The sequence below is a fragment of the Ambystoma mexicanum genome, chromosome 1p (assembly GCF_040938575.1).
Source record: "Ambystoma mexicanum isolate Mex_15411 chromosome 1p, UKY_AmexF1_1, whole genome shotgun sequence".
NCBI classification, from domain to species: Eukaryota; Metazoa; Chordata; class Amphibia; order Caudata; family Ambystomatidae; genus Ambystoma; species Ambystoma mexicanum.
In genome coordinates this window covers 392,145,773-392,168,977 of record NC_090921.1, presented here as the reverse complement: position 1 = coordinate 392,168,977, position 23,205 = coordinate 392,145,773, and the positions used below count along the sequence as shown (strand labels likewise).

The following is a 23,205-nucleotide window of genomic DNA, read 5'->3' as shown; positions in this document are numbered from 1 at the left end:
CTGGATGAGGCAGAGGGACGAATATCCGCTGTTGAGGACATGGCAACCTCTCCGGGGCAATGTTGGGGGTACAGAAGGCCCTGAAGGAGTTTAAGGAAAAACAGGAGTATATCGAACCGCGCTCGAGTAGAAATAACATTAGAATTGTTGGTTTGGCTGAATCGGTGGGCCAGAGAGACATGGAGGCTCTGGTCGAAGGTATACTGAAGGAAGCGTTTGGCTCAGAGGGGTTCTCCCCAGTATGCATGGTGGAGAGAGCACATAGAATCCCCAGTGGAAGGAGGCTGGTTCCTGGAGCCTTGCCGAGACCGTTGATAGCTCGCCTACTGAACTATTGGGACAGAGATGCTGTGCTACAGAAAGCAAGGAAAAAAGGGGACTGTCACTTATAGCGGGGACGTCATCAAGTTCTTCCCGGATTTTTCTGATAAGGTGCAGGCAGTCAGGAAGACTTTTCTGGATGTGAAAAAGCGGCTGCGTGCTAGGAATATGAAGTATGCAATGTTGTACCCGGCCAAGCTCCGGATGGAGCACAATGGCAGGTCACTCTTTTTCCATTCCCTGAGGAAGCTGCATCTTTTTTGGACATATTGCCAGAGGGTCCAGAACAACGGGGCAATAAGGAAGTCCGATATGGGAGGGCAGGATAATTATTGTTTTTTGGATATGGTAGTTGGTATGGTGTCTAGGCAAGTTTACTAGAACGGGAGTCGGACTTCTCGGAGTGGTATGATGGAGGGTCGGGCTTGTAGCTACCCCTGGTGCGGAAGCTGGTTGCGAATATGTTGTGGGCTATTGTGGTGCCGGATCGTTGGGAGGGGGGGAAACGGTGGGGGATGCACCGACAAGTTGGGGGGTTGTTGGTAGGGGAGGAGGGTGGGAAGCCATGGGTGCGTGGGGGATGTGGGGTGTGGATTTCTGGAATCTTACCAGATGTACGGACAGCAGGTTTCGAGATGTTCTTTTATGGCGACACTTAACCTTTTGACTTGGAATGTTAGAGGCCTAAACAGTCTGCCCAAATGCCGGAAAGTATTACAATATTTAAGGCGTCACCACGTTGGGGTGGCCTTGCTTCAGGAAACCCATCTGTCGGCGGAGTCAGAGTCTGGGTTTCCTAAAAGCTGGGAGTGTCACAGGTTTTTCTCCTCCTACTCTTCATTCTCCAGGAGGGTTTGTATTTTGGTGCACAGTTCACTGGGTTTCCGGCTGACCAAGGTGCTAAGGGATCGGGAGGGCAGGGCGCTTATCATGCAGGGGGTGATCCATTGGAGATTGTACACCTTGATTTGTTATTATGCCCCTAACCAGGACACGACAGTCGCTGGAGTGGGTGGAGAGGCAGTTGGGAGACATACCCGAAGGAGACATTATATGGGCTGGGGACTTTAATGTAGTGTTGGATCTGGGTTGGTATCGGGCGGGTAGCACTTCGCACTTGGGTAGTAAAGGCTATATAAGAGTCCGTGGTATGATGGAGGTGTGGGAACTTAGAGATATCTGGAGTGTGCAGCATCCGGCAGCTAGTCAATTCACACACCACTCTGCCCCGCACAATTCATTGGTGTGGTTAGACTATTTTCTGGTGTCAGAGGGGCTCCTGGGACAGACATCCGGGGTGGACATCCTGGCCCGCACCCTCTCCGATCATGCCCCAGTCTCATTATCCATCCGGTTGAAGGGGCGGGCGGGGATGCGGTCTACGTGAAGATTTAAGAGCGACAAACTCACGGATGTGATTTTCAGGGAGGAGCTCGGGTGCGCCATAGATCGATATTTTGAGTTGAATGAGGGGTCGGTTTCATTGGCAGGCATCCTGTGGGAAGGCTTTAAATGTGTGATAAGGGGGGGAATGTATTGTCAAGGAGGCGGGTATATTAAGGAGGATACGCAGGGATCTGGTTGAGAAGGAGGAGATGCGCGTCTTGCAAGCGGCGGCCCCTACACCATCGAGGTCTCAGCATGTGGACATAATGCGGCATCTTCAGGAGTTTCATGTGCTGGCCCAGCGGGAGGTAAAATACGAGCGAGACAGATCAGCCCCTAGGAAGTACGGTGAGGGCCAGGCCCCGGGGCGATCGCTTGCCAGGGCCATTTGTCTTGGTAGGCAGGGGAGCAGGGTTGCGGTAGATGAAGGTAGTACGGACCACTACGAAGATGAGGCGATAGTCCACGTGTTCCAGACGTTCTATAGTCGTCTGTATGCCACTCAAACACGTGCCACGCAGGCGGATATAGAGACTTATCTTGACCAGGTGGGTCTGTACTGGTGCTCATAGGGGCAGAGGGAGTGGTTGAATAGCCCAATATCGGTGGAGGAGTTGGTGGGGGCTGTGAAGTCTCTACCCGCGGGGAAATCTCCGGGCCCGGATGGCTTTACGGCCAAATTTTATAAGTGCTATATGGATAATCTAGCGCCTCACATGCTGAGGGTGTACCAGGAAGCGGCGTCTGAGGGGAGACTGCCGGAGTCTCTTAGAGAGGCTCTGGTGGTGGTGTTGCTGAAGCCAGGGAAGCCTGAGGGGGATTGCTCCTCGTACCGGCCGATATCACTCATTACCCTGGATAACAAGGTCTTGGCTAGGATTTTGGCGTTGCGGCTGGCACAGCTGATGCAATCGCGGGTCAGGCGGGCTTTATCCCTGGGCGGTCAAAGTCGTTTGGTCTGAGGCGGATGTATGGGCTAATGGTCGCTTTGCCAAGAGGCGACCCTTTGGTGGCGGTCTTATTAGACGCCACTAAGGCTTTCGATTCTATTGAATGGCTGTTTCTATTCACGGTCCTGCGTAGAATGGGCCTGGGAGGGTTCTTTCCTGTCCTGGGTGTCACTCTTCTATGAAAAACCGGTGGCACAGGGGAGGGTCAATGGGCAAACGACTGAATCAATCCCGCTTGAAAGGGTAACATGCCAGGGGTGCCCTCTGTCCCCCCTGCTGTTTGCCCTGGCGATAGAGCCATGGGCTGAGAGGGTCAGGGACTTGCACATCCATCGGGGGATTCAGTTACACTCTCATAGGGTGGTGATCTCGCTTTACGCATGGTCCTGTTCCTTCGTAATCCTGCAGTCAATCTAGACCCAATCATGCAAGACGTTCAACAATTTGGGGAGCTGTCGGGACTTCGAGTGAATGCCAGCAAATCGGTCATCTTCCCATTAACGAATGGGGTGGATCGGTTCCAGGACACTTGGGGGTTCCGGTGGGACCTGCTTAGTACTCAGTATTTGGGCTTCACGATTGCCAGGAATGAGGGCGAGGTCTTTCGCAGTAACTACGGGGAGGCACTCAAGTAGATTAAACTGGCATTGCAGAGATGGAGTTCGCTTCCACTGAATCTGTTCGGAAGGGTCTCGGTGGTTAAGATGACTGTTCTCCCCAGGCTTCTCTATGTGTTTTTAAATGTCCCCATTAAAATATCTAAGAAATTCTTTCGGGACCTTAAATCGTCAGTGATACAGTTTATCTGGGCTGGTAAGCAAGCGCGGATCTCGTGGGATAAGCTGATTGCGCCTGTGAAGGAAGGAGGTCTGACTTTGCCTGATTTCGAATTATATTATAACGTGGAACAGGCTAGTTTCCTGCAATATTGATATGGGATGGCGGCGAAGCACACGCATTTTGAGGTAGAGCAGTCTATTGAATCTACGGCGCTGTTGAGGTCGGTTGTTTTGACAGAACAGGTCCGTCCGAAGGTCCCTGGGAACTTGGTGGAGTCAACATGTAGGGTGTGGGCCCTTTTGGAACGCAAACCTGGGGGCGGTGTCCTGTATTCGCCAGAACTCCCGGTGATATTTATACCTGGGATCCCCGTGACTAGTGAGAGGTGACATAACCCTGATGAAGTGGCTGGGTGTCACTAAATTCAGGGATTTATTTCTACTGATCAGTTAAGAGGGAGAGGGGCCCTATCAGCATTAGATGTTTTTCGGTATCTTAGGCTTCGGGTGGCGCTGCAGAGGGTGTTCCCGTCTTTCCCTGAGCAACCCCAGGTGGCGGAGCTGCTGAACATGGCGTTGTGGGGGGGGGGGGGGAGGAACATCCAATCGAAAGAACGTTACCAGTTGGTAAGTAACTTGTTCTTCGAATGAACTGTGTCCTCCAATGTATTCCACATCTTTGACAGACTCCCAAAGCAGTACCAGAAACTGGAGAAGGGAAAAGAATTTAGAGTACCCAATCAGATGGCGGAATAAAGAACCGCCTTACCAAAGGCCATAAGTTGACCATGGAGCATATCCAAGGAGTAATGCTTAACAAAGGTGTGGATAGAAGCCCATGTGGCTGCTTCAAATATTCCTAATATGAACTCCCCGTTGTAGGGCTGTGGAAGTAGCCACGCCCCTAGTGGAATGAGCCCGCAACACTTCAGGGGGGTCATTACCCGCCAATCGGTAACATTCAGTAATGGTGAGGATAATCCACCTGGACAAGGCCTGTTTGGAAACAGCCTGGCCTAATTGGCATCCAGCATATCCCACAAAGAGTTGATTGTCCACTGTGACCCTGGACAACCTAAAGATATAAAAGCTCAGAGCTCTCCTAGGGTCCAATCTATGGAGTCGCTAGTCTTTCTTACCAGGATGAGGAGGAGGATAGAAAGACGGAATAACTACTTTTTGGCTTAAATGGCGTTCTGGCTTTTCTCTCCCTCTTCCCCTTAATCACCTCCCTCCACACCCCCTTCCACTCCTTCCACACCCCCTTCTCTCCTCCCGTTCCCCTTCTCCTCCTCCTACCCATCCCTCCCTAAACTACTCCACTACTCTCCCCTCCCCCTCTCCCTAACTGCTCTACATACTGTTTTGTTGGTCAGATTCAAAATTCAAAATTGTTATTTGCTTCTACTGTTACTGCTAATTTGTTATCGTTAAATGTACCCCGTTGTTAAAATGTGCAGCGCTTTGGCGTAAAGCGCTATATAAACCTAATAAATAAAATACAATACAATACAAATGAAATTTAGACACTACCTTAGGTAGAAAGGAAGGACATACCCTAGGTACAACCCTATCCTTGTGGAACACAGTAAAGGGTGGCTTAGATGAAACTGCCTGCAATTCACTCACTCTGCGAGCGGAAGTAACCTCAACCAAGAACACCGTCTTGAAAGACAATCTCAAAGGACAAGAATGCAAAAGGTTCAAACGGAGCACCCATCAGGAATTTGAAAACCAAATTCAGATCCCAAACCGGCACCTGGAAAGGGGACGGCGGGAACACATCGGTTTTAAAAAGTTTTACTGAGACTATATTTTAGTGGCTAGAAAAGATGAACGCTGCCCGCAACAAAGGTTAATTTGTAATTTTAACCCCTTCACGCCTTGTTTCTTTATATGGGAATTCATTTATTTATTTCAAATAGTACTAAGGGCTTATATAGCAGACTGAAATAATTTGGAAAGAATGGCGCTAACACATGGAAATTAACCAGATTTTCCCAAGGACACAGGACACACAGAGGATTCTGACCATTGTAAGGAATTTGCTAGGGTATTTATAGGATTTCTATGGGATTGGACATAATACCAGGTAAAAAAGCAAGGGATGCAGTTTTTGGTTACTGGGGAAGGGAAATACTTACAAGTACTTGAATGCAATAGTTTGGAATGCCAGTCGGGCTTTGGGACAAAGATCTGGTCACTTGGGCAACAGCTGGGCTCTCCTCTAGGGACACAGCGCGGCAACCAGATTCTGGTCACCGTAGACAGCAGGGTGCATCAGCTGGGATCTCCCTGAATTATTGGGATTTTGTAGGGTTTTAATTCTGCATCAGTTGTTCTGCCTGGGTAAGAGGTTCTGCCTGGATCTGCTATCAGCTAACCCTGGCACTGGAACCTGAAATCTTGCAGGGTGAATGTGGAATGCCTGGATGTTGATTTATGAGTGCTGGATTTTCTTGAATCTTGGATTTTTGAATGTCCTGACTGTCTGTATGTCTCCACCTTATATAGACCGGATGAAAGAGGATTGTTTTCTATGTGGGCAGAACTAAGCTAGACCCACCTCTAACAATCGGATAGGTCAGCCGGTGGATGTTGCCGCCTCCCTGTAAGCTTACTGAAGGAAGTGACTCAGTTTTATTGTGTGTTTTTACAATGTGCTTTGTTCTACCAAAGTTACTTTTGCCAAAATCAGTTATGGAGCAAAAAACTTACATTTAAAAATGTCATCATCAGGAAAATTAGATAGGCAGATTCCATATTTCACAAGGGACATTTCTGTCCAAATGCCAAGGTGCTGCGATGCTGTTAAGTCATTCTGGCAATCTTTCACCATTTCCATGGAAAACATGTCACCTAAAATTCTACAATTGTCTGCATATGTACGTATTATCACTGGGCATATTTTCATTAAGTTGCAAAACTGTACCATGTACGGTTTCCCCAGAAATTACATTTTACTGGCGTTTGCATCCACCACATGTCAGAAAACCCTACAATGTGTTCTTTTGCTGCCGCAAAAATTACTTTTAAACGGTCATAATTTCACATTACCGTTTCTTTAGGTTACTGAAATAAATACTTTGATATGAAAAGTCCTTTAAATCAAATGGATGGAATCTGTCACTGGAGGGCGATCCTCAAGATTTCGCTAGTCATCCTACACCCACTGTGTCAGCTCTGGGCAGCACAGCTACCATAGCAACCTTTCATTCTGGCAGATGCAGCTGAAGAGAGGTGTCACAAGAAATTCACACTTGACTGTGACAAGGCCAGTTCCCCTGATCCATTGTTCCTGGCTGGAAATATTACAGGAAGTCTGACGTGGTCGTAAATTCCCACACCTTGGCCCATTCACAGTTTGCGAGGAAGATTCCTGTCTCAGGAAGGTTTAGTGCCTTTGAGTTTCCTGCTCATGCCCTTTTATTCTGCTTTTTTCAAACACACATTTATTTTTTCTTTCTTACTTTCTTTCACAGAAACCAAGTCTTTAGTAAATAAGCAGAATATACACTTAAACCACCGCAGTGCCACACAAATATTGCTGTTTCTGTGTGAATATTGGGATGATCTCACATTTTAGCTTTAAAACTGTCCTTTCATTGTTTTTGCAAAGCAAAGTAACACGGGTTCATTTTACTTTCCTTAGTCATTTACAAATGCGATTTTCCTTGCATCTTCATTCTGCACATATCCATAGCTCTGGTCAATTTCTTATACACAGGAATCTGTTCAAGAAAAGGGTTCTTTGAAACCGACATAAGCAAAGGGAGAGAGAGCCTCTTGTGAAGAGTTTGCCTGTGTTATTTTGTTGCAAAAGTAAAACGCTTGCGGCCTGGAGTAAATTTCTCTGCTATTTCACAGACTTTACTTGACGCTTAATGCCTTTCAGGGTGGACTGCCCTCCTTTTCTGGTGTATAACCTGAAGATAGATGGGCATGAATGCGTCTTATCAGCAACCAAACTGTGTAATGTTGAAAAGATGGAAATAGCATCAGAAATCTTGAGCTTTCAGCATAGCATAGCAGCGCTGCACCAGGCTGCTTTTGAATTCTTCTTTTTGGTGCACATGAAGAAAATAACTGCAGCAATTCTCAGGGTCTTCTTCCTTTCATCTCACCCCATATGTGCTCAACAAAGCCAGCGCATCCATTATTGTTGGTAACTGCTGGACACAGTTTTGATGCAAGGGAAGAAGTGCTCAACAGAGCCGGGCACAGCCCTTCTTGCAACTGCTGAAATGCATTTTGGTGATGTAGGGGAAGTAGGGGGGAAGTACTGCTGGGCTGGTAAATGTACCCCACAGATTATAGTGCATCCGAGATCGAACGACTGGCTGCTGTCACCAAGAGTGGCAGCATATATGACCCAAAGGCTACACAACCCGACTGAGAAAGAAGTGAGATTGTGAAAGCCGTCTGAGTGCCCCAGACCAGAATTGCCAGGAAAAGTGGTGTAAAACGGTGGTGTTAAATCCGAAAATGATCATGTTCATATCAAAAGCCTCCAGAGATCTTAGAAGAGGCATGGATAGGGCTTGGGAGGGCTGCCAGGAAATGTTTTGGACATGGTGGGTCCCATAGCTAAGATCATGAACTTAGCGGAAAGGGCAAAGGATACCGGCGAGCCAGTGGATCCAGACACCCTAGCCAACGGGGGACAGAGGGCTGTGCGCCTCCTAGGGAACACGAATTGCGCTCTTTCGTCTGACCGAAGAAGAGGACTGCCATTGAAAATAGATTCAAAGCTGGGAGACCTGGCGTCCTACGAAGCAGGCGAAGCCGCTCAGGGGCTTCTAATTGGCAAAGCATTTGCAAAAGGTATGGGAAGATTCATGGGCACGTATACGGCCCTTGAAAAAGCACAAACATCCATCAAAAAGATTTTCGCATCAAGAGTTTTTGCCGGGACCGGTCGCAGCAGAGGTTGTGCGTCAGGTCGTTTCCATTCACAGAGAAGGCCTCAGAATCCAAGAGCACACTATTGGGAGTCCCGGCAACTAGATGCCTTCCTCCCAGCACGAGGACGCAGCGACTGGGGACGGTTACTACTATCACCCAGGAACACAAGCAGGTGAGGAGCGCATTTACCTACCCCCAGAAGGGGGCAGGACACTTATGCTTAACAAATTGGCAAATGCTTTCAAGCAACGCATAGCTGCTCCAAACATTATCAAGTTTTCGTCTGGGGTTCATGGCACTGCCAGTGCAGTGGACCAGGCGAAGCAGTTTACCCAGGCGCGCAAAGAATACAATCTCTTAGAAAGGGAGCCAACACAGCTAGCAAGCAAAGGCGCTATAGAACGCAGCGATGAGGTACTGCCTACCTTCATAAGCAACATGTTTCTGGTACACAGGAAGAAAGTGAAAGTCAGACTGGTTATTAACCACTATCTAAGTCTATGATATCTCTTTGGGCACTGGTGAGAATTGTCAGTCTTTTGGCAGCCTCCGTCCGTGACTGCTTTCCATGTTCCCTGCATTACAGAGCTCTTCAGAAACTGAAAATCTGCCATCTGCAAGACGGCATAGGATACCATCAGATGATACCCCTGGATCAGGAGGGGAGGCTGGAACTAGAATGGTGGCTTCTGAACATGGAAGCATGGAAAGAATGGGCCATCTTCGGAAATGTCCTGGAGATTGCATAGAGTCTGACAGCCATCTGGAGACGGGCGGCAGGTGGTCGCAGGAGGAGCTGTCCCTCCACAACAATTGCTTAGAACTGCTTGCGATAAAAGCCTTCAGCAAGGACAGTAGTGTTGCATTCTGCTCAGGATGGACATCATCTCTGCGGTCCGGTACATCAACCATCTGGGGGCCACTCGTTCACTGATGCTAGTAGAGCCAACAAAGGACTTCGGGCATTACTGCCTCAGGCGGAAGATAGCCGTTACAGGGGAGTACCTCCCAGGCATGCAGAACTAGGTGGCGGATTGGAACTCTGGCACGATTCGAGCGACTGGATGCTCCACAGACGTGTTCATTCGGATTGCAGCCATCTGGTGTCCCCTAGTGTCATGATCCCTGCCCCTTACCCTCTTAGGCAAATCACTGAAGCCAGGCCACAATCCTCCATATGGGCCTTAAAGGCCTCCCCCATCTCATCTGAGACCCACTTGGCGTCAGTCCTGGCGCCTGTGGTGCCAGGCTCATACATGTTCAAAGGAAAGACTTGGAAACTGGACTTGGTAATGCCTTGTGTGCAATATGGATGCCCCCACAGAGCTCAGTTCCATGAACTGAGCTATGCGGTCTAGCACGATTTGCGTTACTCTGCACCTGCAGCGTGACACTCACCGCGTTCGGATCGGTCTCCTGAGATCTTCGCCTTTCCTCTGCATACCGCGTACCTGAAAGAACAAGAACAACATTAGCACAACACTTACCTTGAGGAGAATCCTGCTTCCATCCATCGTTCCTACAGTCCAGTGGACAGTATCTCGGCGGCACCATCTCCATTTCAGAACGCTGCATCCTGAGAAGAAAAAAACGAAGGGAAGAGACATTAGTAAGCGTTCTCATATTCCGATTCCCCCAAAAACAGCAAGAATAATCACACGCTTACCTGGACTTGAGGCGCTCATGGTCACTTCAGTTCCGGAGCACACCATCGACCTACAAAGGAGAAAAAACAACACAGATAAGCACATAAAAGACAAGAAGGCGCCACGCATTACGCTTTACTCACCACTACTTATTCCGTCAGCCGGCAGCCATACTGGGACATGGCAGCGCCCTGCAAGGGAAAAAGAGACACAGGTCAGCACAAGAAAAAGGCGAACAGTGTTGCGCTTTCACTCACCGCTTCATGCTCGTCCCACCCAAGCAGCACGACACCATCCATGACCCCGTCCAGCACTTAAAGGGAGAAGAGGAGGCATTATTAGGGGCAAGAGAAAAGAAAAGGACAGTTCACCAAAATCAACAAACCTACCTGGTCGGACTGGAGTTACAGCAAGTCCAGACTCATTGGGCCCGCACCAGTGAAGCAACTAGGTTGCGCCGCGCCCACATCAAACAACGCACCCCTGCACCGAGAAGCAGGACGGACAGCACACAATACAAGAAAACAAAGTGAGGAGAGGACATAAGGGAAGGTTTGGTCCTCAAGGGAGGTGGGGGTTAAGCAACTAGAGACAGTAAAGTTAAAATCCGAAACTCCTGTATTTTAGACCCAGTCCTCGGTCGAACAGATTCCAAGGGAAGGGTTTGAGATCTTGAGTGGTCCAATCAGGCTGAGTGGCGTCCCCATGGATATCAGGTGAGCGTTACAGAACGCAAAGCCTTTATACCATAATCCACCTGGACGTCATGGAAATGTCAGAAACCGACCAGTTAGCCCAAAAGCTGGGGCAGTTACATGCTGAGGTACATTAAGCCAGGCAGGAGACTAATACCCTGAGGAGAGAGTTGATAGTCGCTAAAGAACGCACTGACGACTTGAGCCGGCAACTTCTCCCTTCTCCAGTCACAGGCGGGACATGCACCATTGCCCGGTAACGTTTCATCAATGCCAGTACCATCAGCCAATCCTGTACAGATAACCCTTCCTGGGCAGTTCCTTTGGCCCCACCTGAACGATTCACGGGAGATCCCAAGAAGTATGCAACATTTATGAACCAATGCCGTCTTCATTTTCTTTGTAGGCCTGGGGCCTTTCCAAACAGCCAATTACGGGTTGCTTTTGTGCTAGTTTATCTGAGTGGCAGTGCTGCAGACTGGCCTGTACCCTTTGTTAGTCAAGATGATCCTATGCTACACAACTTCAGGGGTTTTCAGCAGGAGATGGAGAAACTCTTTCGCTCATCGTACCCATGGACAGGCATTAGACAACAAACTTTTCTCCCTTCGTCAAGGAAACCAAGACTTATTAACATACGTAGCAACCTTCGATAGGCTTATGGTCGAAGCAGGATGGCCTGAGGAGAAGAGAACCACGTTATTTCATCGGGGGCTACGGGGGGGAGCTAAAAGATGTTCTTGCTCAAGTAGTGGACCCATCGAAAAACTGTGCAGAGTTCATTAACCTTGTTGTTCAACTAGATCATAGGTTGCAAGACCAAAGAGCAGATCGAATCAGACTGGACACTCGCCCTATGTATGTACGATCAAAGGACAATGTCCCACGAGCAATAGAAAGCTCAGGGGAACCAATGCAGATCAGAGGGGTAAGGGCCCTCTTGACTAAGGCTGAAAGGGACAAGAGAAGGCAACATCAGCTTTGTTTGTACTGCGGAAAATCAGGCCATTTCCTTAAGGAGCGACCAGTGAAACCACCAAGGAGAACCGTAGGGGCCACAGACAAGGAAGTGTAGGGGTCTGCTTGTCGAGCGAAGAAAGTGAACTACAGACCTCCCATTTTGCATTGTCAGTGATCTTGATCAACCACCAGCAACCATCTCGGATGCATGCCATAAAAGCAAACAGACAGTGGAGCAGTTGGAAACTATATGGACCAAGATCTCGCAGCAAAGATGGAGCTTCCTTTAAGGCGTAAATCAACCACTGACACAGTCACCACGGTTGATGGTACGGAAATAGCTTCCGGTCCAGTATCCCAATGCACTGCAGTGTTAACCCTTCTGGGCCAGGATGGACACCGGGAATCTATCACTTTCAACCTCATCAAGGCGCCCCAGTTTCGTTTGATTTTAGGAATGCCGTGGTTGGTAGCTCACAATCCTCAAATAGATTGGCGTGCAAAAGAGTTGGCCTTTTCCGAAAGTTCTGCTCACACTTTACCATCAAGGAAAACAGTCGACTGATACTAGTACTTCTGCTCATGGAACAGCAGCAATAACTCTGGGGGTAACGGTACCCTACCAAGTGAATACCAGGACTTTCAAGATGTATTTCAGAAAGAACAAGCTAATACCTTACCGCCGCACAGACCATATGATTGCCAGATCGACCAGATACCTGGCACACAGATCCCTTGTGGGCGAACCTACGCACTCACAGAACCAGAAAACCAGCATTTAAAGTCCTACTTAGATCAATACCTGGCAAAAGGTTTCATCCGCCCCTCGAAGTCACCAGCAGTGTCTCCTCTATTCTTGGTGCCAAAGGAGGAAGGGGTTTTGAGGACTTGCATCGACTATTGCGCATTAAACCAATCACTGTAAAAAATCTCTACCCCTCATTCCAGAACTGTTAGATCAAGTTAAAGACGCCCAAATCTACACAAAATTGGACCTTAGAGGAGCGTACCATCTTGTTCGAGTGAAAAAGGGTGACAAATAGAAAACCGTCTTTCGTACCAAATATGGCCCGAATGAATATCAGGTAATGCCCTTTGGCCTTTGCAACGCTCCCGCTGCATTCCAGTACTTCATGAACGTTGTCTTAAGGGAATTAATCAACGTCTGTGCCCTAGTTTATATTGACGATATCCTGGTATATTCCACCTCAAAACAGGACCACGTCAAGCATGTTCAATCTGTTCTGGCAAAACTCCGCCAACATCAGCTTTATGCCAAACTCTAAAAATGATAATTTCATGTCTCGGAAGTAGAGTTCCTCGGTTTCGTCCTCACCCCAAAAGGAATTGGAATGGATGTGCACAAGGTAGATGCTATCCTAAATTGGCCATCGCCAAATTCATTCAAGGTAATCTAGAGCATGTTGTGTTTCGCAAACTTCTACCACCGATTCATCCCAGGGTTTTCGCAAATAGTGCATCCAATCACAGCATTGTTAAGAAAATGCAATAAGAAGTTCCTATGGACAGAAGAAGCAGAGAAGGCCTTCCGGGAACTCAAGGCAAGGTTCACTTCCGCCCCGATTCTACGTCATCCTTGCCCAGACCTCCCGTACGTGGTGGAAACGGACGCCTCAAGTATGATAATGGGAGCTGTTCTCTCACAAAAGGACCCAGAAACTGATCAATTACACCCTGTAGCCTTCAGGTTGCGTGAATTCACACCACCGGAGCTCAATTACGCTATCACGGACAAAGAACTCCTAGCCATCAAGGCAGCTTTTAAGGCCTGGCGATATCAACTCCAAGGTGCCAGGCACACAATCACCGTAAACACTGACCATCAAAATCTACAATACCTAAAAACAGCAAAGGCTCAAGCTTCACAGCAACTACGCTGGGCCCCTTTCTTGGCTCAATATGATTACGTGATCACGTTTCGACCGGGAGCCCAAAACGGAAAGGCTGATGCCCTTTCCCGTATGGGTATTGATGAACAGGTATACAAGACCCCCGATCCAAAAGCCATTATTCCAAGTGACAAACTCCTGAGCATTATAGCAACCATGACTCAGAGTGAGCTACATGAGGAAATCCAACGCTTGATGAGTCCTGAGCGATTACAAGAGTGGAGTACACAAGGAGAACATCACACAATTAAAAACCAACTACCCTATTTCAGGAACAGTTTATTCCTGCTGAATAAAGAATTACATGAACAAGTCATGTCCGGCTATCACGACTCCTTAATCGAAGGCCATCCTGGAATTGCAAAGACTCTAGCCAAGGTAAAACGAAGCTACTGGTGGCCCAGGTGGCGTAAGGACATTATCCAATTCATCCTATCCTGTGGCATGTGTGCGCAAAATAAATCATCGAAGAAAAAACCAGCTGGACTCCTTCAACCAATGGAAATTCCACCAGGGCCCTGGCATACGCTATCCCTCTATTTTAATAACCGATTTACCAGTCAGTCAAGGATTTAACACCATTCTAGTGGTTGTGGACCTATTTTCAAAAATGGCACACTTCATTCCTTTTAATGGTCTCCAAAACGCATCTCGTTTGGCGAAAGTGTTTCTCGAACGCATCGTACGGCTCCATGGGTTTCCTTCGGTACTGATCTCAGATCGAGGTACTCAATTCGAGTCCAACTTCTGGAGGAAGTGTTGTTCGGTGGCCCAAATCGACATCCGATTATCTACCAGTCACCATCCCCAAACGGAGAGAATGAACCAAAAGCTCGAGCAGTACCTACGCTGTATGCTACATCAAGTAGAAGAGAGTTGGACGGACTTGTTATGGATAGCTGAATATGCCTATAATAATTCTCTACACACCAGTACTGGGCAGACTCCCTTTTATACCATATACGGCAGGCATCCACGCACTTCTGAACTAGATGTCCCTACTACCCTGGAAATGCTAGCAATTAAAACCTTAAACATGACCATTTCTCAAACCTTTAAAAGGGCAGTCGAACATTTACTTCAAGGTAAGAACTGTCAAAAGAAATTTGCTGGCCAGCATCATGGGAAGGCTCCCAATTACCAGGTTGGAGACGAAGTCTGGTTGGCGTCTAACTATGTGCCTATAAAAGGAACCCGGACGTTCCACCCACGATACCTAGGTCTTTTTACCATCACATCTGTGATAAATCCAGTAGCAGTTAAACTAGAATTACCATCCAGCAAACAAATTCATCCTGTGTATCACGTATCTCTCCTGAAACCTGTTCAACCTGGAACCCATGTTACACCACCACCAAAACCAGTGGTGATCAATGGCAAACCAGAATTTGAGGTCAATGACATTCTGGACTCAAAGTAGGTCAGATCTAAACTATACTATTTAGTGGACTGGAAAGGGTATGGCCAGCAAGACAGAACATGAGAACTTTGCGAGTTTATCCATGCGCCTCATTTGCTAAAAAGGTTCCATCAAAACCATCCAACCAATCCAGGGCCAGGCAGAAGAACTACCATGAGAGGGGCCTTGGGGGGTGGAGGTGGGGGGGGGGGGGGAAGAGTGCTGTCATGATCCGTGTCCCTAACCCTCTTAGGCAAAACACTGGAGCCAGGCTGCGATCCTCCATATGGGCCTCAAAGGCCTCCCCCATCTCATCTGAGACCCACTTGGAATCAGTCCCAGTGCCTGTGGCGCCAGGCTCATACATGTTCAGAGGAAAGACTTGGAAACTGGACTTGGTAATGCATTTTGTGCAATATGGATGCCCCAACATAGCTCCTTTCCATGAACGGAGCTATGCGGTCTAGTTTTTTGGGTGTGGTTCAACCTAGGGATACCTGGAGGCTATATAAACCACGCCCGAGCAGAGAAACGCGCTTTGCGTTACTCTGCGCCTGCAGCGTGACACTCACCGCGTTTTAGGGCCTTTTACCTGAAGCTTGATAGCACGTGTGGAGGCGGCAGTGGTGAACCGCTTTGAACAAGCATAATGCTCGACTCTGGTCTTGACATAGTATGAAGATTACCCCTGCTGTAGCGCAGAGAGTCTTGATTTTATTAAAGACATGGAGGAAAGTATTATCCAACTCAGTGGCACAAGGGACGAGTGGCTGTTTCTGAAATAATGGATGTCTGTTATTGATGCTACATTGCATCTTATTATCCTCCCTAACGCGTATCTTCTCTGGCAGGTGATGATCAGAAGACGGACTAAGAATCTGAAGGCTGGGATGGCAATGTGTTGTAGTCGTAATGTCCAGTGTTGGCCGTGAGGTAACCCCTGGTTGGAGAGTTTTCAGATCATGCGCAGCCTGGACCAGCATTTTAGTTTCTTCGGTTTGGAGTGTGTTGGCAACAGATGTCAGTTGGAGGCATCAACGATGATGAAAGGACCTGCGCACAAAGTGGCTAATAGGAATCAGGGACAAAATCTGGGACAACCAGAGACACTGGGGTTCATGGGATGTGATGTTTTGAGTGTTTTTCTGTTTTTGAAGTTAAAAAACAAAAGATGTATGAAGATTTAAATCTGCTGGAAGAGTGGAAAAAAAAGAAATGGAAGCATAATGCTTTCCTCTGTGTGTTTAATAGAATCAAGACTCTACTGCAGAGGTAACCTTCATTCCATTGAAGAGGTCAACTAGAGGTTGCAGGAGCACTCTTTGAAATTTGTTTTTTATAAAAGAAAGAAATAATAGTTATCGGGGCTTGGGGATTTTCCCAGCATCTGTGCCCCAATCGCCCTCATAACTTTCTCCATCGAAATTGGTCTCTCAAGTTCTTATTCAGCACATGTCAACATGGGCAATAGCATTTCTCCAGTAATGTCTCTGCTCCCCCCTCAGTTGTGGAGTATTTCATAAAAGTATCTAAACAGCTACAGTCTGTGCTCCTCCCAGTGTTAACTTTTGCCCCTGGCGTCCCATAGCACCCCCATTTTGTTGTCATACTTTGGGTTTTTAGTTGATGGGCCAGGAGCCTTGTCAGTTGTTTCTCAACTCTTAGAATCTATGCTAACCCCCTGCTTCCCCCACCCCTGGGTATCTACCCTGTTCAAGCATGGTAGCGGGATGACTTGGTTAGGACGTAGACGTAGAATGGGAGCCTAACCTACAGGGTCAGTACAGGTGTCATCTCTCACCTCCGCCTCTACCCTGCCCCCGGACAAGTTTCTTCCAAGTTTTCACCATATGTAGAGTGAGCTGGATATAGAGTATAGGCAGACAATACATCAGTCTAGTGTTCTCTTTTAGTCTTTTGGCTATCCTTCTGCTAAGGGCAACTCTAGCATCTACTCTGGGAACAAAAGAAAAATGATTCGCTGCAGCGTTTGCCACGACAAAATTCCCTTTTTGGCCTTCCCCCAGAAGATTTTAACTTATGGGCTGACGGTCCCAACGGCTCAAGAGCTTGTTCTCTCCTATCATCACTCAAGGCAGCTTGGTTGCCTCAACTTGGTGACCAACAAACTCACTGTGGCAGACACGCACTGGACTGGAGATTAGCCCAAAATGTACCTGTCTGTAACCCTTCTTGTGCAGGATTGTCCTTGGTCGGATCACTCCTTGATCACCTTAAAAATTGGACTACCCTCAGCTCCTCCTAAAACTAGCATCAAACCTTGCATTGAAGTGAATTATAGAAAAATTCAATATATTGCTCCACAGGATTTTTCCTAACAATATTGCGTCTAACTTGGGCACTATTCCAAAGCTTAATGATCCCTTCAACTTAACTCTTCATCTGGTTAATGCTCTTCAGATGTCTGTCGATGCCCTGGCCCCGGAAAAAATTCTGATTACAAAAATAGAAACCCTTAAGAAATCCTGGTTTGATGATACCATTATTGAGCTGAGAAAAGTCATAAGAGCACCAGAAGGCGAATGGCGAAAACATCCTTGCTCCAGTACCCTAGGTACCTATAAAAGAAGGCGTCCCACTACTACAAAAAACTATTCTTGAAGCAAAGGCTAATAATTTCAAATCCTGCGTCGAGAAAGCTAAATCATCCTCTAGTGAACTATTTACAATTCTTAAAGAATTGTAAAGTAATGACTTTAGTTGGTGTCAATCGGTTTAAGATGAATTTCTTGATAAAAGTGCTCACCATAGTTCTAAAATAGCTTCCCAGCTGGCTCACATCGCCCTTAAGGATATTTCTAGCTCCATTAATATTCCTCCTCAAAATACTTTTCCTGGTGTCACACCTACATTTTATTATAGGTGTTGGATAACGCGCCTTGAAACACTTGTGTATAGGCGCGTTATAAATGCCATATCATTTCATCTTAAATCTTAAGTCTACACCATGTGCCAGTGACTCATGTCCTACAACCCTCCTTAAGGGTTCCCTTGATGTACTCATCCCTTGGATTACCAAACTGGTTAACAGCCCCTTTAGGGAGGACACCGTTCCAGCTGTTCTTCAGCAATGGCGTAATCCAAGCCTTTTTCTGAAGACCACGCTAGACCCAGCTGTTGAAGAGAATTACCGGCCCATAACTAATGTTCCATTTTTGTTAAAGATTATCAATAGCGTGGCTTACTTGCAATTGCAAAGTTTTATAGAGGCTAATGAGATCTTGGCCGTGAGTCATTCCGGCTTCAGAGCCCAACATGGCAGTGAAACAGTGATGTTGGACCTAAATCCATTATCTCCAACATTGATAAGGGTCACCTAGCACTTCTGATGCTGCACGACCTCTCTGTGGCGTTTGATCTCATTGATCACCGCCTACTCCGGAAGAGGATGGTCAGCATCGCTAACTGTTCAGAGAAAGCCGCCTCATGGATCTCCTCCTTTATGGGTCCTAGGTCATCTAGGGTTGCTATGAGTAAGGCTGAAGCCCTTCCAGTTAGTCAATCGTGCAGAGTGCCAGAGGGCTCTTGCCTGTCGCCTTGCCTCTTTAAAAGTTTCATCAAACCATTCCTGGATATGCTAGACGCCCTGGGTGTCGCATGGGCTAACTAGGCGGACGACACCCAGGTGCTCATTGAGCTGACTGGTTGTTATACTGACGATGCCAGGACAATTGACTACATTTATAGCTTAATTACAATCCTGGATGGCTCATAATGCCCTTGCATTGAATAACAAAACTGAGTTGCTCGTAATTGCCTACGGTGCTCGGCTAAAGTCCATTGGCCCAAACTACGCTCAGTTCCCCCTTGCGAGTGAGGTGATTCCGGTCAGTTCTAAGTTCAAAACGCTGGGCGTCGTTCTCCGTCCATGAAACATCAGGTTTACAAAATCCACTCTTGTGTCTATGTTAGGCTTCTTCATCAGATTAGACCCTTCCTTATTTTGAAAAACAGATCCCTCCTGGCTACTGTTCTAGTCAAATCCTGACTGCATACTGTAATAGCCTGCTTACTGGTACAATTCAAGCAAACCTGACCCGCCTGCAATCTTCTCAAAATAGTGCCGTGAGGGCAGTTTACGGATTAGCTAGAACGGACAATGTGTCTGAATTTCAGAGGGAACTCCATTGGCTGCCTGTAAAACAAAGAATTAAACACAAGAATCTTGCTTTGACTTTTAAGTGTCTGAATTCTGCTGCCCCCAAGTAGCTCAGGGATAGGATTTCCCTCCAACACTCATCTGGAGTACTTTGCTCTAACAACAAAAATGTCTTGCATCAAGCCCGGTTCAAATTGAAGAAATTCAGGGGGTCATGTTTTGCCATTCAGGCTCCCTTGGAGGGGATGGTACCCCTGTTCCTCTTAGATCCTCCACCTCTCTGGTTAAATTCAAGAAGGATTTAAAAACCTTATTGTTCAACCCCTCCTGCCGATTCCTGGTTTCTCCTACGGATTCCTCCATTGTATGTTTGTCTGTGTTCATTTGTGCACTCTGAGGCCTAAGGGAATGCAGCATTTTATACAAATTTAAAATAAATAAATACACTATTTTCTTCATATCTTTTTTCCTTGCCGACAGGGGGACCATACTCTGGATGCAATTTATACGTGGAGCAGTAAAACATTTTACTGTTGGTCTTAATATATGTTATGATTTGTCAGCATTTCCATATACTTTAATACAGTACACTGTGTATGTATGGTTATGAGGTACACTATGATTTTATTGACGTTATGAGTTTACAAGCAGCAAGTTATCTTTTTTTGACTGCATTCCTTTCATAAATGTTTCAATACATGTTTGGTAACATTGTTTAATATTAATTCTGATAGGGATCCGATTGTTTTATTCACTAATGTGCGAGGATGTGAGCTGTATTTTACATAGCTTTCTTTCTCTTTGTAGGGGTGCAAGTCTTCATACCGTCCACAACCCCTTTTATTGAGGGTGTTCTCCTGAATTAGAATGTTTGCTGGGGAACTTATATTATATGGGTTCCCGAACCCTGGGATGGAATACTTTGTGGGTGCCCATTTTAAAGTCCCATGGAGCAGGATGACTTATGTTGCACCTGTTGGGTAAAAGGAGAACTTGCCCTTCTTTTCCCCAGAACCGTGGCTGAACAATAGTATTTGGCGCCATTGCTTCCTGTGGGAGAACTTTCAGAACCTCTTCAAATGTCTACGTTGCTTACATGAACAGTGACATTTTCCCTTGGTCAGCAAAGGGGATGTGTGAGGAGTCAGAAATGAGAGTCGGACAGAAGACAGTCATAGTATGGGTTAAAGACTTTTATTAAAAGAAATGGGGATGGGAAAAGGCCCTGCACCAAGAGGATTTTCCCTACCTAAAATCAAAATTAAGGAACTGCGTCAAGGTGTCAAAGCAAAACAACTGTACAGTGTCCAAACATCTATTCTGACCCTCACACTAAAACGAAACGTTAAGGTGAAAAATGGGAAATGTCTTTAACCTTTGCTGGTTTGGAAAAGTGTCCATAAAGGAAAAATTACTCAAACCAAAGTTTCTTCAAGGCTGAAGTTCTTAACTCCAGAGGGTAGTTGCCTTACCGTTTATTCCTCTTTACTCTCACAATCTTTTTGTTTCTTGAAAACAGTTCTTTGGGCCTTTATTGGCCAAGCACAACAACTGTTTAACTTCTCCTATCACAATCTTCTACAGTGCCTGGTATACTCCCCTGCCAGCACTTGTGTTACAGACTTCCAATTGCCTGTTGTACTCTTCTCCTGCCAGGTCTTCTGCTTTTTACACATGAGATAGCCTGGTAAGTCTTTGGCTTTCCACCCACTTGTCATTACATGGCATATGCCCCTGTCAGGACTTCTACTTTTGAGTCTGTCCGTTCCAAATTTTTTTACATACAATATTTAATAATGTATCCTTCCGATATAGTATCTTCGTTTTGCTGGCTTCATATCGGCACATTGTACATTTACATATTAGAAAAGGGTTTACTTTTTGATTCAAACACCCTTTCCTCATTATGTCTAAAATCCTGCTTTTCCTTATGTAAGTAACCTTCAATTATTTTAATTCGCTGTGTATGCCGAAAGGCTGCGGTGTCCCTGTTGCTCTCAGGACTCACTGGTCTCTGGCTGCATTGGTTTCTTCCCCCGCGGTCAGCCGGTAAAGGGATATCTTCCTCTTCTCGCTCGTGGTCTGCTTTACACCAGCTTTTTCTTGGTTCCCGCAGCATACCACAGTTTAGCAGTTTATTATTCTTTCGGTGGTGTAACGATTTGCTCCACCATACCAATTCTGGTTTTGTGTATTCTCTACTCCGTGGAGACAAAACATTCTCTGTCCAGTCGCCACAGCGGCTATGCTTCGTTCGCAGTTTGAGCTGCTTACATTTCCCAGGAACAGGTGTGTGTCCAGGAACACTAGCACGCTCACTAGGTTCTGAGACTGTTATATTCCACATTGCTCGATCTCTCCTTCCTCGTCTCAGTACTTGATGAACTCTGGGAATAGAAGTCCAATGATCGACTTAGGGATTTTGGTTGAGCAAAAAAAGGTTGAGATGGCAAGTCCTTTTTAATGGGTCGATAAATGGAATTGAAAAAGGTAATTCCACCAGAAAGGCAAGGTTGTTCCACAGACCTAATCACAGGGGTTTCCCTGCTCTTCATGGGAACGGTGGTGGAAACATGACAATAACCCATGGGAATTTCAGACAAGGGGGATCCTTCTCAAGGAAAGATGAGAAATACCATATCTCTCCAGATGAAGTCCTATCATCTCCCCGGAGGCCGTCTCCTCCCATGTGATCGTCCCTCATATTGCCAGGATCAGGTAGCGGCGGCTGTCCACTGGCAAAATCGGAGGAGGTTACCACTGGGGAATCAGGGATGACTCCATCAGATTCATCGTACGGGAGGTTGTAGATCAAGAACTGCAATTTTCCAAGGAAGGTGATTTGTATATAATAAGTCAATGCAGTTGACCTTGTATTATAAAAAGTAACCGTGTTAAAAGTACCCACTAGTTGCATTCAGTTTACTAGTTTCCAAGAAAGTGTAACCCACGTAAACCCATTATTGCAGTACTATGGTTATTGTAGGTTTCAGTTGGCTTTGGCCTGCTTTTGTTTATGTTTTTATACGTTCTTCTCTACTAGGACTAGTAGGTTAGTCTCTTAAACTGTGCATCATAGAGTGAAGTTGGTCCAATGCCATATCGATTTACCGTATTTTTCTTTTATACTTGCATTGTTGGTGTATACTAAAGTATATATTTGACAGCGTTTTCATACTTATGCAATACTAATAAATGTATTGACATTTTTACAGTATATTAAGCAAAGTGTATTTTGCTGTTTACGTGTGTGGGACTAACTGTACTTTGTTGTCAGCCTATTCTCTCCCAAGTGGGAAGCCGGACTGCTCCATCACACTACCCAACAAAAGAGATTTTTCTAACTTTATGGACATGTGGTTACTCCATTCAGGATATGACCCTACACACACACCGCTCAGCAATGAGCTGTGGAAAAACCTTCTTAACACCGCAAAAGACTGAAACTGTCTTCTCAGTTGATTGGAAAATGTTTTAGCTCATCCCTGAATGGCTTTGGAGGTTAGCTCATTCCAGAATGTCTGTGGAGGTTAAATCAGAAAATGACAATGTTTCTCATCTAGAAGTAATATTAACAGACAAATCACGGTTTGGGTTGTAAGTGTATCAAGAGTTTCAGGAAACAAGTGTTTCAAATGAGTTGGAGAAGGAAAATCAAATAACAGAAGTTAAACTAAATTGGAATCTCTTTTCCTATGAGGCTGGTACTTCTATCCATCCCACAAAGGCCTCCTCCAGTCACGATCTCTTCCTAAGTGGTTTAAATGTAATGTAAAGCAATTGTAAGAAGTATAGTTGTTTTAGGGCCTCTAGATTCCCAACAAAATAAATGCTCTTTAAAGTCTCTTTGGATCACTGCCTGATGAATACTCGTAGACATGTTTCATAGTTGTAGCGTTGTGCGGGTTAGGCGGTCATCATTCTCTCTTGGCAAATCACAATATGTATAAGAAGTCCACCAGAACTTTAGCTAGCATGACAACATAGCCCAAATAGCTCACCAGGAAAGACATTGGTACTTGTTCTTCACTGGTTCGCAGAGTACAACTCAAGCAGGTTTAAAAATAGTGCTTTAAGGTGTGGCGTGCTCAGTTTCCGTAAGGAAGAGGACAAGGTTCTGGTGGATGGAGGTGT

General features: G+C 46.2%; 1 protein-coding gene across 3 annotated transcripts in view; it reads right to left on the bottom strand.

The window, feature by feature from the left end:
* Positions 1–23,205, bottom strand: part of LOC138570930 (SURP and G-patch domain-containing protein 2-like) — a 906,804-nt gene that overhangs the window by 592,686 nt on the left and 290,913 nt on the right. The gene's annotated exons all lie outside the window — the stretch shown is intronic.